The sequence below is a fragment of the Aulonocara stuartgranti genome, assembly GCF_965226115.1.
Source record: "Aulonocara stuartgranti genome assembly, chromosome: 20".
In the NCBI taxonomy this organism is placed as follows: domain Eukaryota; kingdom Metazoa; phylum Chordata; class Actinopteri; order Cichliformes; family Cichlidae; genus Aulonocara; species Aulonocara stuartgranti.
The window spans coordinates 30346602-30363527 of NC_138956.1; the positions used below are offsets into that span (position 1 = coordinate 30346602).

The window sequence follows — 16926 nt, forward strand, 5'->3', positions numbered from 1 at the left end:
AAACTGTAAGCTATCCATTTAACCAGTTTATTAAGAATTTGTTCCTCTGTTTATTTGTGCTCAGGATTTCTGCAGGATTAATTACACTGAACTTTTTTTTCAAACCACAATCATTATGACAAATTATGAAAGCATGACGTGAAACCAGCACCAACAATACAGCCTATAATTATTTCTTACATAATATTCTAGCAGTTTCCTGCAGTATCCAGCACTTTCTAAACATTTAAATAAATTAACGTGACTCGAACCGTGACGGGTAACTCATTAAAAAGCAATAAATACTGCACAATCACTTAAATCTAAGCAAAAAACTGACACTAGTAGCAGCAGGAGTAATAGTAGCAAAGGAACTTTTAGCGTCTCTGGCTTTGTTACTCCAACCCTTAAACATGCAAGCTGCAGCTTGTAACATGATTTTAGCTTCCTTCACACACCAGACAAGTTTAAGTAACCCAAAGAAACAACCACTAATGAGCATACATGAGCACTTGCTCTCAAATGTATCTCCAACTTTCACTTGTGGACACCGCCACAGTTTGCAATCCCTTGTAAATAACTTTTGTGTGACGCATCCTGACAGGGCTGACTGCAGCAGTTCATTGGTGAAATGCTTTTAATTTGTAGGTGTTTAATGAAGAAGTATTTGTAACATAGGCAACAAAGTTTCAAGCTGTAAGGCTGAACTTGAGTGAACTGGACCGCAGTGTTTCTTTTAATGTGTTTACCACAGAGGCCAACGTGTGCACATCCAGCGTAGCGCTAACATACAGGACATCCTGACATTCCAGCAGGATGATGATGTGTAAAGGCGGAAAAAAAACCAGCCACTACTAAAAACACTTTTCTCAAAAGAAGGGGGAAAAAAAGGCATCAACAACATCTAAAGGAAATCACCAAAACAACACACACTACAGTTTCGAGCGACAATGGAAAAACGGGGCAAAAGAAAAACATTGCAGAGGTAGCCTGCAGACAAGCTTTCCTCAAGTGAAGCGGCGTGGCTGCTGCTGGTAAATATTTATGGAGTTGTCATGGGACCCGTCCCCGGCTCAGGATACTGTTTAAACAATCTCTATCTGAGCACCGGGAGGCAGACAGAGACACTGTATCATTACGGCTCCCATGCGGGCCCTTGTCACAACACCACACACTAGGCAAACAGTGGAGCCACGCCGGCATGAGGCGCAGCACAGCTAAAAATAGACGAGCAGGGCTTTGGAGAGCGACAAGGACTGGCGCTAGAGGTGAGCTCGGGTGTGCAAGTCCAGGTTTGGGGCCCACGGTTGGAGCTAGCTGACTGGGAGAGGAAAGGTAGGAAGAGCCTGGCAGAGCATCAAGGGCTGTGGCTGGAGGGATGTTTCCTACAGCAAATTATATATTCTTGCTCACAGTTTGCTGGCAGTTAGTAGATTTGCTATTGCACATCCACAAGAAACATAAAAAAATAATGGAACTGCAGCAGACGCCAAGATATCATAATCTGGATACTTGTGAACTTTATGTGGATGTGTTGTAAGGACAAACATGTTGAAATAAAACAATGAACTCGGCTGGGCGCCATTTGGAAAAATTCTGACTTTCAAAGTCATCGGATCCCAGTGTAACTGCAGCCATTTAAGTTCAAAAATCTACCCAGTGAATTTAAGCATCTCCTCATAATTATCATGAAGGTTTAACAAAAGCAGCCCCATAAATCAACACTCACACCTTTCTCATATCCTCAGTCCAGTTCTTCTCCATAGAGTCTTACACCTGTGTAACAATCGTTGACCTGTGACACACCTTAAGGTCAAGGTCACTGAGACTCATACCCGTGTGGTATGAATTTGAAACTCCTACGTCATCTCATTCTCAAGTTATTGCATTCATAAACTTGGATGTCCACGCTGCCTGGCCACCCGTCCGCCCAGCAGAGTGATGGCAAAACCCCATGAGGCTTTTACGGCTGTAGTGTAAAAACCATAATCAACATGACCATCACTCTTACTATATTTTCCACATATTTGCCCCCCAAAAAGCTCTGCTGCAAAAAATACAGGTGCTCAAAAGTACTGCAATCAGAATTAGTTACTGTGAGCAAATTTAAAGGCTCTGGTTGTTCAGGTAACCATTAAACGCATTTACTGTCCCCTCATTTGCCAACCAGCTGCACCCATTGGTAGTTCATCAAACTCTTGGAATGAAAAGTTGAACCTACTTTGCGTCATCAGCAGTTATGTCACATGACCTTGGTTGAAGCCGCTCAATGTCACTGAGTTTGTTTGCACCTTACTTTCGCTGCATGGAGTAAACCACTATTTATTTTACTGGCCATAACAAACGTCTTTTTCCGTGGTCTGTGGTTGCTTGTACTGTGTGTCATTGTATTTGTGTGACTGTTTACGTTTGTCATTGTTAAAAGATCTTTTCATCAGGTCACTCTTGAAAAAGTGACTTTTACACAGATAAAAATAATAAAAATAATAGACATATAACTATTACCTATATTTGCCCATATTAGTGTTCAGTTTTTCAGGTATCTGATATTTCTTATTGACCTCTGAAGTGACTGTTGATGTTTTTTGTTTTTCCTTTCTTCAGCTATGAGGTTCAATTTCCTGCGGGATCTGCACACGGGCAACTCTATTGATGGCCTGATGAATGATAAAATGCTTTTTGGTTTCACTAAAACTAACGATGCTCACATCCCTTTTATTGGCCTTTAATATATTTGCTTTTAACCAGTTCAAAGCTAATTTATGGTGGGTGTAAGTGGAAGTTAATGACCCTTAAAGGGGACCTCATCTGCTCATTTCCAGTTCCATGTTTTTATTCCTGGATTCTTAAAGAGTAGCTTTGGATGATTCACGGTTCAAAATGATTATTTATTTTATAGCGGGCCTTTCACTGCATCTGCTGTGTTTTAGTGCAAAAGAGGATGAAAACTGCTATACTGGAAAGGGGAAAAAAGGGCTGGAAAATAGGCAGTTTAAAATTAGCATAGAGGTGTTGACCAAGGAAGCTAAACGAAGCAGCAGATTGGTGATGCTGTTAAACTGGAAGTCTTGATAATAGATTTAGACTGTCAGTAGCTGTCATCACCACCAGGTGTTATATCTACAGCAAGAGCAACAAGAGGGTGAAAAATGGATCTGGGCTCAGGGTTTGGCGCTGGGCCCTCAGAAGGAGAGCTCAGGCTCTGTGGCTCCTGAGCGACTAAGAGCGCCTGGCTGACGACCGAGACCAGCTGGGAAGAGAAAAACTTTCTGGTAACACTAGAGTTTGCCCGGAAAAGAGCGGGCTTCCCTGCCCAGGGAACAATGACTTCACTGATTCCAAAAACATGAAAAATTAAACCTAAATATTTATGTTCTTTCGTGATCCCACACATGCATGTGCACATGCTGCTAAAAATGTACTTCAAATTCCATTTGCAGATGCCGTGTGGGTTTATCACAAACAAAATGCAATAAGCCCACATGGCATCTGCCGTGTGTTAAAACCGCATGGCAGATGCCGTGTGATGATGATATATGATATGACATACATCCTGGGTTCATTTTCCAGTGAGGCCCCAGTTGATGCATATGTGAACAATATACTTCCTTGGTTAGAGAAACTGCACAATTAAGCAATACAGGCAGGGCTGCAGAGTCTCTGCACCAGTGAAGCTATGGTATACCTTGGTGGTTGATGGCAAATGTTCTCAAAGAAATAAGACTTAAAGTAAAGTTTCCATCAGGTAACTCCCCTGTTACGGTCTGGTCCAGATCTGAGGCAGAGGAAGCCTCAGAGGGATGTACAGCTCAGCTGATGGTTTGGTGAGCTGTTGGATTACCTGGATCCAAACTGAGCACCCATGGCAACCTACCAAATCACACTTTTTAATCATGCTGCCAGGAATTTATAAGATAGTGACAGGCTCTAGGATGGTCTTGCCACTTCCTGCTGTGTTTCAAACAGGTGCCTGCAAGTCAGTAGCTTTCAAAGCTTTCGATTTGGTCATTCACAGGTGTCAATATGTGGACCACAGAGTGTTATACTGCATATGCTATAACACAATAACAACAGCATATCAGCTTTTCAACTATTAATACTGTAGTGAAAGAACTGTAGCTCAAGGTTTTTATAACCAACCAAAACTAAACCAAAAATTAAAAAACGAACCTGTTAGGCTCTATCCACACATTTTCCATCCACTTAAATACAGGGAGTGCAGAATTATTAGGCAAGTTGTGTTTTTGAGGAATAATTTTATTATTGAACAACAACCATGTTCTCAATGAACCCAAAAAACTCATTAATATCAAAGCTGAATGTTTTTGGAAGTAATTTTTAGTTTGTTTTTAGTTTTAGCTATTTTAGGGGGATATCTGTGTGTGCAGGTGACTATTACTGTGCATAATTATTAGGCAACTTAACAAAAAACAAATATATACCCATTTCAATTATTTATTTTTACCAGTGACACCAATATAACATCTCCACATTCACAAATATACATTTCTGACATTCAAAAACAAAACAAAAACAAATCAGTGACCAATATAGCCACCTTTCTTTGCAAGGACACTCAAAAGCCTGCCATCCATGGATTCTGTCAGTGTTTTGATCTGTTCACCATCAACATTGCGTGCAGCAGCAACCACAGCCTCCCAGACACTGTTCAGAGAGGTGTACTGTTTTCCCTCCTTGTAAATCTCACATTTGATGATGGACCACAGGTTCTCAATGGGGTTCAGATCAGGTGAACAAGGAGGCCATGTCATTAGTTTTTCTTCTTTTATACCCTTTCTTGCCAGCCACGCTGTGGAGTACTTGGACGTGTGTGATGGAGCATTGTCCTGCATGAAAATCATGTTTTTCTTGAAGGATGCAGACTTCTTCCTGTACCACTGCTTGAAGAAGGTGTCTTCCAGAAACTGGCAGTAGGACTGGGAGTTGAGCTTGACTCCATCCTCAACCCGAAAAGGCCCCACAAGCTCATCTTTGATGATACCAGCCCAAACCAGTACTCCACCTCCACCTTGCTGGCGTCTGAGTCGGACTGGAGCTCTCTGCCCTTTGTTCAGTGGTGGTCGTCTTTCAGCCTTTCTTACCTTGGCCATGTCTCTGAGTATTGGACACCTTGTGCTTTTGGGCACTCCAGTGATGTTGCAGCTCTGAAATATGGCCAAACTGGTGGCAAGTGGCATCTTGGCAGCTGCACGCTTGACTTTTCTCAGTTCATGGGCAGTTATTTTGTGCCTTGGTTTTTCCACACGCTTCTTGTGACCCTGTTGACTATTTTGAATGAAACGCTTGATTGTTCGATGATCACGCTTCAGAAGCTTTGCAATTTTGAGACTGCTGCATCCCTCTGCAAGATATCTCACTATTTTTGACTTTTCTGAGCCTGTCAAGTCCTTCTTTTGACCCATTTTGCCAAAAGAAAGGACGTTGCCTAATAATTATGCACACCTGATATAGGGTGTTGATGTCATTAGACCACACCCCTTCTCATTACAGAGATGCACATCACCTAATATGCTTAATTGGTAGTAGGCTTTCGAGCCTATACAGCTTGTAGTAAGACAACATGCATGAAGAGGATGATGTGGACAAAATATTCATTTGCCTAATAATTCTGCACTCCCTGTAGTTAATCATAAGGAGAAAGGTGGGGCACAGTTTGGACCAGTCTATTACAGGGCTAAAATATGATGGTAGCCCAGATTCTTTGACAAGAAGTGTGATTAATGAGCAAAAGAACCATTTTTTGAGTATGAAAAGTACAAGATATATGTCATAGCCCCATTTCTATGCCCTACTGTACACCTTAATGTACAGCAAAGTCCAATAACAACAGTCAGTTGATGATCTGATGTTCTCGTTTTCCTTGTGAATATAACAGTGTGAGTTGTGGATGTGGATTCTTATCATGAAGGTATTTTCTAGATCTTTCCTTCACTGCATAGCTGCTATTGCATAACTGTTATGTACTTCATGTACACTTATTATCAGATCAGTTTAGGCAGTTGTGGCTCAGGAAGTAGAGCACATTGCTGTCTTACCATAAGGCTGGTGGCTCAATCTCCAGTTCCACAAGCCTGAGTCCTCTTTGGGTAGGATACCCAACTCCAAATGAGTCCTCAAAGGTATAAAATAAAGAGCCGTATACAAGATACAAAGTAAGTACCCACCTACTGTACACAACAATCATCTATTAAACCATTAATAACCAATGTACAGTTAACAGGAGATATTATTTGGTGGTGAGAGTCTCAACTCCACATGTTGCATCATCTCTAAAGCACCCCCAACATGGGACATGCTCTCATGGCTACAACTGCGAGTGTCACCGGTGGCTGGAGGCTCTCCCAGTTGGCATTTGGTGAGAAACTAATAAAAACTAAAAATCTCACAGAAACTACAGCTAATGATGTAAAGTGACAAAGTCCACATAAAGACAAAGCTGTGTGTGAAGGGATCGAACATGGGACTTTTACCAATGAGTCTGGGTTTTGTGTCCCATGTGAATCTAAAAGTGAGCGTGGAGTTTTTATTTTTAGACTTACTGGACTTATTATTTTAAAAAAATCTGTTGCCAAATGAGTATGGTTAGGTTTAGGTAAAAAAAAAAACTGCTTGGTTAGGCTTAAGCACGAATACTACTTGGATTTGTTTAGGAAAAGTTCATGGGTTTGCATTAAAATAGACTCTTTCACAATCTTACCCATGTATTAAAAAGCCTTTCTGGCTTGGCTTTCAGGCAGAAAGCCCTGAAGGCAAAATTCTCCCACGTGTGGTGTTTCTTCCCAATCGGCAAAGCTATGACATTGCAAAATGTGATCAGTCAGTTCCAGTGACGATGCTGTAGCAACGCTGTTGTTGACACCGTTGTAGGGACAACATCATCAACACCAGCACATCTTCAGGTGTTTCTACGATATATAGTGGTACTAATGTGATGTTTAATATTTTGGTGGTTTTTAAGCTGATTAATGGATCAAGATTTAAACAAATATTTTCATTTTTTAGGTTACCTTTTCAAATACTATGTGGCTAAATCTTTTCCAGTTTGACTCTCTCTGGGTTTTGGTTGGAAAAAGAAAGAATTTGGAAAATTTTCAATATTTATGACATTTTACACACGAAGTAAAACAACATCTGAAAAAAGTGGATGATATGTGGTGGGTTAAAATTAGTCATGGCCGCATGAACATAATGCAGATACTGTACATGCGCAAACATGCTGGAAGGTTGACTGAGGAATATAATCCCCTTACAGCCAAAAACCATGAGTCAGTCAATTAATTAGTTCAGGCACTTTGAGAGAAAGATGGCAACAACTTTAATAATCCCCTGACTGAGCAAATGACTATTCTGCTTTTCCTAATTTTCTTTAAAATGTATAATGTTACAATGGTAGATGGTAATACTAAGCATAACAACTCTTTAAGGCTCAGTTTTCAGGTAATATTCTGGTCTTGGATCTCTATGATCTCACAGATGGGTTCTCCCTAATATTTAATGGGGTCATTCCATCTCAAATCATCAAAGTTTTTAGAGTATTATCTGTTCAACCATCTCTGATGAGCCTAAAAATGTTATTGTCCTACGTTTAAACACATACAATTTTTTTGTAAAATTGTCTTTGTCTTATTTTTCTTTTCTTTATTTATCTCACAAACAGCTTCTGTCCCTGGGCCATTCAGAATGCCATTAAACACTCTCCCCCCAACACCCCACCCCTGCTCACCTACCTCACCAATCCGAGCCATGGTATGAGTAACCCCCATCACTTTGGCCAATCACACACAGACTCTATGTAGACCAAGTCTTTTCTTTGCACTACTTCCAAGCACTAAGAACTATTTTGTTCTCTATTGTGTCCCATTCTCTTATGTTTTCTGATATATTTCAGGCCTGGTAATTGAACAAAATGACTCAGTCTGGTTAGTGAGGGTTGTCTCGATCTATGCAGCTACCTTTGGAAAAGCCTGGAAACTATCCTAGTTGTCGTGAAAACCATGTCTTTATCAATATATGCTGAGGATAAAACCTTGTCATTATGGGTGCAAGGGAGGTCATAAAATGTTGTCTTTATGGGGGAAAGAGTTAAAGGAGCATGAGCTAAAACAGCTTCTTTCAAATAGGAGGAATTCAGTCAACCTCTAAATGTACATTATTCAGGCTTTAGTGCTCTCACTTCTCAGTCAGTGTGAATGGAGTGATGTCATACACTATGCTTGCACTGCTCACACTAAAAAGTTCAGCCAATCACATCACATTATGAAACTATCATGGGAGAGCAGTGGGCTTTTTTGTGTAGCTCAGCATCAAAATCTAAGAGGCATTGATCTTTGCTTTAGTAATAAGCCTGCTCTATATGAACAAAGTTAGTAAGAGGGAGCTAACTAGTCCAACCTATGTATTGAATTTTGATGATCACTGGGTTTTTATTTGTTTGGTTGTTATGGGAGTCACGTGGGTGCTAGCGGTGACATAAATGGGCGTTGTCAGTCTGTCATTCACTGGTTTTGATTTTGACAGAGACGAGGGCTGGGTAGCCGTAGTTTTTGTTGACCGCTGCACTACATGTTCGCTTCGTTATATTAGAGCCTGTGATGTTGTAAGAGTTTGAATCAGGAGCCGATGATACTACTCTGTAAAAATCGCAAAGCACTTTAATAAACAAGCAAACAATTCCACCTCTCGCATTATTGCGTAAAGTTGACAGCGCGTCAGGCAAATAGGCAGGCTTCATCCCCGGCCTCTAGCGACTGTGGAAGTCGCTACATCTTTAGTCAACAAAAAACGGCATTCTGGAAAAGCCAGCCGCAAGCAGGATCAAAGAAATCAGATCAAGGAACCTGAAAGACGACAAGTAAGTGCAGCGCATCTGAATGAGTGAGCCCAGCAGCACCGACACACCTGACGCAATTCTGAGGAGCGCAGGTAAGAATACCTGTGCATGTCTGGTTGTGGAAAAGGAAGCCACATTGCATTAGTGCTGAGATGTTCAAGAGGAGACACTGAATGGAATGAATGTTGGTTAAATGTGCAACGTTTTTGGCTGCGCTCTTGGAATGATGTCTGCGCTGCGTCTTATTAATTATGCTGCTTGGATGACGTTCAAATGGACAATTAAAGTGCCGTTACGTTGAAAGGATTTTTTGGTCAAAGTCTATTGTGGCTTCCAGTGGATATATGTTTTAATGGATGATCACTGAAGATTAAAAATAAATAAATAAAAAAATCGAACAAACAAACGGGAAAATCATGAGTCAAACAGCTGGTGATGATTGTTCCTCTAATCATTTGAGGGGAAAGAGAGAAAGAAAAATGACTGGAAAGACATTGTTGAATAAAATCGAAAAATTACAAAATGAATGCAAAATTTATGTCAATAAAATGAAAGGACTAATACAAAAAATGAAAGCGCTCATGCAACACAATGAAAATCTTTCTCAAATTAAGCAGTATTTGGTGGATTTAAAGGCACTGTGTGAAAAGGCTTCAAGTTTACATGTTGAGGTGTTGTCTTTGGTGCCAGAGGAAGAAGTAATAAAACAAGAGGAATGGTTTTCAAGTATCATGAAATACACCAATGTGTTTTTAAATGAAATTCAAAACTGGATAAATCAAAGAGAACAAAATCCTGCTGTTCGTCCAAAGCAAATCAATTTATTGGAAAACAATGTTGCATCAAATACTGAGACAGAAATGGAGGATGATATCAAGCCAAGTGATAGTGTTTCAAATGTTGAAAGCCACAAAACTTCTTCATCAAGATCTTCAACTTCATCTGTTCGTATGAAAGCTGAGGCAGAGTTGGCAGCTTTAATGATAAAGCAGAAATCATTGGATGAGAAACATGTACTGGAAGAAGAGGAGGAACGTCTTCGTAAAAGAAAGGAAAGGCTAAAATTGGACACTGAAATTGCTGAAAAAATGGCTACAATAAATGTCCTTAAAGCTCAAAGTATAACAAGCAAAAAAGGATCTTTAAAAGTTTCAGATGGAATGAATTCATACATTTCCCATGAAAGATCTAAACAAACCCTTAATGTTGATGCATTGGAATTTATACCTCACATTTCTGCAAAACAAAATTCATTGACTAATGCTGAAACTCAAAACAGGAGAAAAGATAAAACCCAGGAATGTGTCGTGCAACAAACCGTGCTGACTGAATCCTCTCAAAATAAGCATCCTCGACAATATTCAGTTATTCCTTCAAACCCATCTGATGCAAATGGACAAAATGACTGTCATACAAATGGTATGGTGGAACTGGAACCACAAAATGATGTTATTGGAATAATGACTAAACAAAATGAAATAACAACACTCTTAATCCAACAACAAAGCCTCTTTTCTTTACCAAAGAGAGAAATACCTCATTTTGATGGAGATCCACTTCAATATTATTCATTTATTAAAGCATTTGAGAATGCAGTTGAGTGCAATACGAAGAATAACAGTGATTGTTTATATTTTTTGGAACAGTACACAAGAGGCCATGCAAAGGAATTGGTGAGAAGCTGTCAACAAATGAACTCAGATCGTGGTTATCGCAAGGCAAAATCACTGTTAAAGGAGCACTATGGCGATGAACAGAAGGTCGCAGCTGCATATCTGGACAAGGCACTTTCATGGCCATCAATTAAAACAGAGGAAGTAAAAGCTCTTCAGAACTACAGTTTGTTCCTCAGGGGATGCTGTAATGCAATGGAGGAGGTGCAGCATCTGAGTGATTTGGACATGCCTTCTAATATGGTGAACATTATTAAAAAATTGCCGTATAAATTTAGGGACAAATGGAGAAGCCATGTTTGTGACCTGCAAGAAAGGCATAAAAGAAGAGCCAAATTTATGGATATTGCAGACTTTTTGGAGAAGCAAATAAGAATATTAACTGATCCTGTATTCGGTAATATTCAAGATTCTCCGCTTTCTTTACCAACAAAAGGAATGAGTAAAGCCAAGTATCAAGGCAGACCTGGAAATAAAGGAACAAGCTTTGCCACCACTATGCAAGTTGTGGAGAGTACCCCTAAGCCTGCGGAAATGGAAATGAAAAATAATCAGGTTGGAAGGAACGTCTGTATTTGTTGTGGAGGAAGACACATGTTGGACGTCTGTGCACAGTTGGGAAAAATGGCTCATGAGAAGAAGATAACCTTCTTAAAGGAAAATGGCATCTGTTTTGGCTGCTTGTGTATAGGACACATCAGTAAAGATTGCCGTAAGAGGATTTCCTGTTCCAAATGCAGCCGGAAACATCCCACCATCCTGCACAAAGAAAGTTCACCTTCTGAAAAGACCGACAGGAACATGCAGCCGCATGTGAGCACACTGGTGTCGAGTGGTCTTACAGGGGCTGGAGACCAGGACTGTAAACTGCCCATTGTGCCTGTCCAAGTAAAGTCAAAGAAAGGAAGCAACATTATTACAACATATGCTTTTTTGGACCAAGGGAGCACAGCAGTTTTCTGCACTGAGAGTCTGATGCGCAGACTTCACCTTGAGGGAAGGAAAGGAAACATCCTCCTCAGAACCATGGGCCAGGAAAGAGTTGTGAGCAGCAACACTTTATCAGGACTGGAGGTTGCCGCTCTTTGTGGTGACGAATTTCTGGAACTGCCAAAAGTGTACACACAGGAGTCCATGCCTGTACATAAAGGAAATATTACAACGCCAGGAGATATTGAAGGATGGGCACATTTAAAACACATAACCCTGCCTCAAATAAATGCAGGAATCGAACTTCTGATTGGAACAAACATTCCCAAAGCCTTGGAACCTCTGGAAGTGGTGTGTAGTGTTGATGGAGGACCGTATGCCGTAAGGACAAGGCTTGGCTGGACCATCAATGGACCACTTTCAGGAAACTGTGAAGCTACAAGTGATCAGAAGCATCCACAAGTTACAGTCAACAGAATTTCTGTTGTCACGCTGGAGGAGCTTTGGCAGCAACAGTTCAAGAATGACTTTCCTGAGAGCAAAGCTGATGAGCAGGTTGGATTGTCAAGAGAGGATCAGAGATTTCTGGAAATAGTGACTAACTCTGCCAAATATGTGGGTGGTCATATCCAGATAGCATTACCTTTTCGGAATGCCAGTATCAGTATGCCAAACAATAAGAAAGTTGTTCAACAACGTCTGCGCTTTCTACAAAAGAGATTTGAGAGAGACACAGTGTTTCATACTGAGTACAAAGTGTTCATGAATGAGCTTCTGGCTAAAGGATATGCTGAAAAGGTCCCGGAAGAGGAGATCAATCGCAATGATGGCAAGCTGTGGTATATACCACACCATGGTGTTTACCATCCGACCAAGAAGAAACTCAGAGTTGTGTTTGACTGTGGAGTGAGTTATCATGGAACATCTTTAAACTCCCAACTCTTACAAGGACCTGATCTTACAAGCTCTTTAATAGGAGTGATCACAAGATTCAGGAAGGAGCCAGTTGTAATTATGGGAGATATTGAATCCATGTTCCATCAAGTCATGGTTCCAGCTGAAGATAAAGATCTATTGAGATTTCTCTGGTGGCCTAAAGGTGATCTGGAACAACCAACATCTGAATACAGGATGAATGTACATCTCTTCGGGGCAACTTCGTCACCAAGTTGTGCCAACTTTGCACTCAGAAAGTGTGCGGATGACTTTGGACATCTCTACAGTGAGGAAGCTGTGAAGAAGTTGTTGCACTGTTTTTATGTGGACGATTGTCTTGTGTCCGTTGAAACTGAGGAAGCAGTGTTAATGTACCACGAGTTGGTTTCTTTGTGTGCCAAAGGAGGATTTTTGCTCAAAAAGTGGATCACCAACAAGCCTGGAGTGCTGGAATCAATTCCTGAAAGTCACAGAGCCACAGGAATGAAAGAGTTGAACATGGAATTGGATTCCTCAATGATCGAGCGAGTTTTGGGCGTGGAGTGGTGCATAAAATCAGACTCTTTTAAGTTCAAGATTGTGCTCAAGGACAGACCGCTCACCAGAAGAGGAATCCTTTCAATTGTCAGTTCTATCTACGATCCTCTTGGAATGCTAAGTCCTGTGGTCTTAACTGCTAAGAAAATCCTAAGAGATCTATGCCAGGAAGGAATCGGCTGGGACGATAACGTACCAGAGCTGTTTTCCAAAAGATGGTTAACATGGCTCCAGCAGCTCCAGCTATTGAGCAAATTTGAAGTGAGTCGTTGTCTGAAACCTGATGGATTTGGAGAAATCACGAGTGCTCAGTTGCACCATTTCTGTGATGCCAGTGAGGATGGGTATGGAACAGTGACCTACCTGCTGATTGAAAACATTTGTTCAGAACGACACTGTGCGTTTGTTATGGGAAAAGCTCGTGTCGCTCCTCTTAAATCCTTTACCATCCCGAGAATGGAGTTCATTGCAGCAACCATGGCCAGTCGATTGGATGTACTCTGGAGGAAAGAGCTGCAGATGGAACTTCTGGATTCTGTGTTTTGGACAGACAGTGATTCTGTTCTTAAATACATCAGGAGTGAGACTTCAAGATTCAAGGTTTTTGTGACCAACAGAGTTTCACAAATCTTAAGAGTTTCATCTTCCTCGCAATGGAGATATGTGGACACTGCCAGTAATCCAGCAGATATGGCCTCAAGAGGAGTGAAAGTCGATGTTTTTATGAAGAATACAAAATGGTTGTTTGGGCCTCAGTATCTTCTACAATCTAGGAGTGAATGGCCTGTCTACCCAGATGACATCAGTCTGCTTGCATCTGATGATCCTGAGGTAAAAACAGTTGCCACAGTGAGTGTTGAGCAAGCTGGAGAAATTCTGTTACTCGCTTGTTTAAACATTTTTCCACCTGGACACGTCTTAAGAAGTCAGTGGCATGGCTGTTAAAATTTAAGGACTTGCTTCTGTCCTTTGTGAAGAAAAGGAGAGAATTGTGTTCAAGCTTACCACAGCCAGTGGTCACCAAAGAGCAACAGAAATCATTTGTGGAAGAAAAGCTGAGGAACTTTAAGAGGACATCTGTGATTAAGAATCTTACAGTGGAAGATCTGGACAAAGCTGAGGTTGTCATTATCAAGTTCTGTCAGAGGAGGAGATTTTCCTTGGAGCTTGTGAATCTGGAGAAGGGACAACCCATTATAAAATCAAGTCCTCTAAGAAGACTCTGCCCACAGCTGCAAGATGGAATTCTCAGAGTGGGTGGGAGACTCAGTAGATCATTGATGCCAGTTGAGGTGAAACATCCCATAATACTAGCAAAGGATCAACACATTTCCGAGCTCTTGCTTAGACACATACATCAGGAAGTTGGACATGGTGGTTGTAACCACATGCTGTCTAAGCTAAGAGAAAAGTACTGGTTGATTGGAGCTAGTACAGCAATAAGAAAAGTGTTATCTAAATGTGTCATCTGTCGACGTCTTAATGCTCCACCAGTGAATCAACAGATGGCGGATTTGCCCAATGAAAGAATCATTCCAGATGAACCTCCATTCACGCGGGTGGGAGTGGATTACTTCGGACCCTTCAGTGTAAAAAGTAGGAGGAGCGTGGTGAAGAGATACGGTGTTATATTCACCTGCCTTGCTATCCGTGCTGTTCACATTGAGGTTGCTCCATCACTGGATACTGACTCTTTCATTAATGCGTTCAGACGTTTCAATGCAAGAAGAGGTCAGGTTCGAGAACTGCGTTCTGACAACGGAACCAATTTTGTAGGTGCTGAACGTGAACTTAGAACTGCCATTGAACATTGGAACCAGGTAAAAATCAATGACGTCTTTCTGCAAAAGGGAGTTAAATGGACCTTTAATCCACCTGGAGGTTCACATCACGGAGGAACCTGGGAGCGACTGATAAGACTGGTTCGCAAAGTACTTAATTCCATAATGAAAGTACAAAACCTGGATGAAGAAGGTCTTCATACTGTACTTTGTGAGGTTGAAGCCATCATTAACAGCCGCCCAATTACCAAAGCCTCAATGGATCCTAACGACCTGGAAGCTTTGACCCCTAATCATCTTCTTCTGTTAAAGACCTCACCGATATTACCACCAGGAGTATTCCATTCCACTGATATGTACACACACAGAAGATGGAAACAAGTCCAATACATGTCTGACTTGTTTTGGAAAAGATGGGTGAAGGAATACCTACTACAGCAACAGGAACGTCAGCGATGGATTGGAGTAAAAAGGAACCTCATCGTGGGAGATCTGGTTCTCATCATGGACAGTTCGGCACCTCGAAACTCTTGGCCAATGGGACGTGTGATAAAGACTTTTCCTGACCGAAGAGGATTCGTTCGTCAAGTTCGGATTAAAACTCAGACTAGTTGCCTGGATCGACCTATTACCAAACTGTGTCTACTGCTGGAGGCAGATCACAGTTAAAGACTTCTGGGTCCAATTATCAGACTTTGATTGTATTTGGACATAAAATGTCTCTCATTTTTCTTTTAAGATAGACTTTAAGATTACCTATAGGATTCCTGTGGGTAATATTGAAATACAGTAAATGCTTGACTTTTCTCTGCATGTTTTATGTCTCCTACTTGGTTAATTATGGGTAATTATTAGAAGGGATCCTAATAATTAGGGGCTGGTGTGTAGGAGCCATAATTGAATGTATTGAATTTTGATGATCACTGGGTTTTTATTTGTTTGGTTGTTATGGGAGTCACGTGGGTGCTAGCGGTGACATAAATGGGCGTTGTCAGTCTGTCATTCACTGGTTTTGATTTTGACAGAGACGAGGGCTGGGTAGCCGTAGTTTTTGTTGACCGCTGCACAACATGTTCGCTTCGTTATATTAGAGCCTGTGATGTTGTAAGAGTTTGAATCAGGAGCCGATGATACTACTCTGTAAAAATCGCAAAGCACTTTAATAAACAAGCAAACAATTCCACCTCTCGCATTATTGCGTAAAGTTGACAGCGCGTCAGGCAAATAGGCAGGCTTCATCCCCGGCCTCTAGCGACTGTGGAAGTCGCTACACCCGCTGTAGTTGAAGCATCGACATGCGGGTTCTGCCTGACGGGCTGCTCCGAGGTCGAGGATAAGGATTATTTTGAAAAGTGATTCATTACTTTACTACTCTAAGAGAGTCCAAGAATAAAATTATGAAGCTGGAATGAGCAGAATCAGAGACTGTTATTATTATTACGCCCCCCCCCCCCCTGTTTTGCTTTGTATTGGTTGGTTGTTTGTAGTCAATGCCGCTATTATTTTTCAGTTCGCTGAGGTTTTTCTTTAAAAAAAACTTTTCCGACTCCATTCTTCCCCAGTGAGACTCTCTTTTGTTTTTACCCCCTCTGAACTCTAGCAGATTCGGGTCGTAACATTATAAATATGTCAGATAAATTATTGCAAATGAATTCCACTGTGTGGTATAGTATTTTCTCTGTATTATTGTATGGCGTTTACCTTACAATGTAAAGCGCCTGGAGGCAACAGTTGTTGTGATTTGGCAATTTGGCACAATATAAATTGAAATTAACTGAAATGAATTATAGCCACAAAGCCTAGATTCAGACAGTATTTACCAGCCTCTCTTTGTGCCCCTAAGTGGTACAGACAATGCCATCCAAAACTAATCTGTCCCAAGGTAAGAGGGTGATATTATCTCCCTTACGTAACAAGTTGCTATTGAATAATTGTTTTTGCAGAACTTGAGCTTGAATCAGATTAAACCCTGTCACTGAAGTTAGACTGAGTCCTATTATCTTGGTCGGCATGGTTGAGCGGGATGGATGGTGGTTGTGGTGGTCGGGCACAACCTTCAGCTGCGGGTGTTGAGTCATAGCACGTGTGAGTCACTGATGGAGGGGTGTTTGGAAGAGGGGTGTGTGTGTGTGTGTGTTTGGGGCGGGGGGTTGATTGGGTTAATGAGGCTTGCTGAGGAGCACTCACTGGTTGGATGGCTGGTTACTCCTGACAGGGCCCACAGGGACCAACAGCATAG

At 41.3% G+C, this 16926-nt stretch overlaps 1 protein-coding gene across 3 annotated transcripts in view; it reads right to left on the reverse strand.

Annotated features, from left to right (window-relative positions):
* The window catches only part of spryd3 (SPRY domain containing 3), an 81951-nt gene that overhangs the window by 12217 nt on the left and 52808 nt on the right, over window positions 1-16926 (reverse strand). The gene's annotated exons all lie outside the window — the stretch shown is intronic.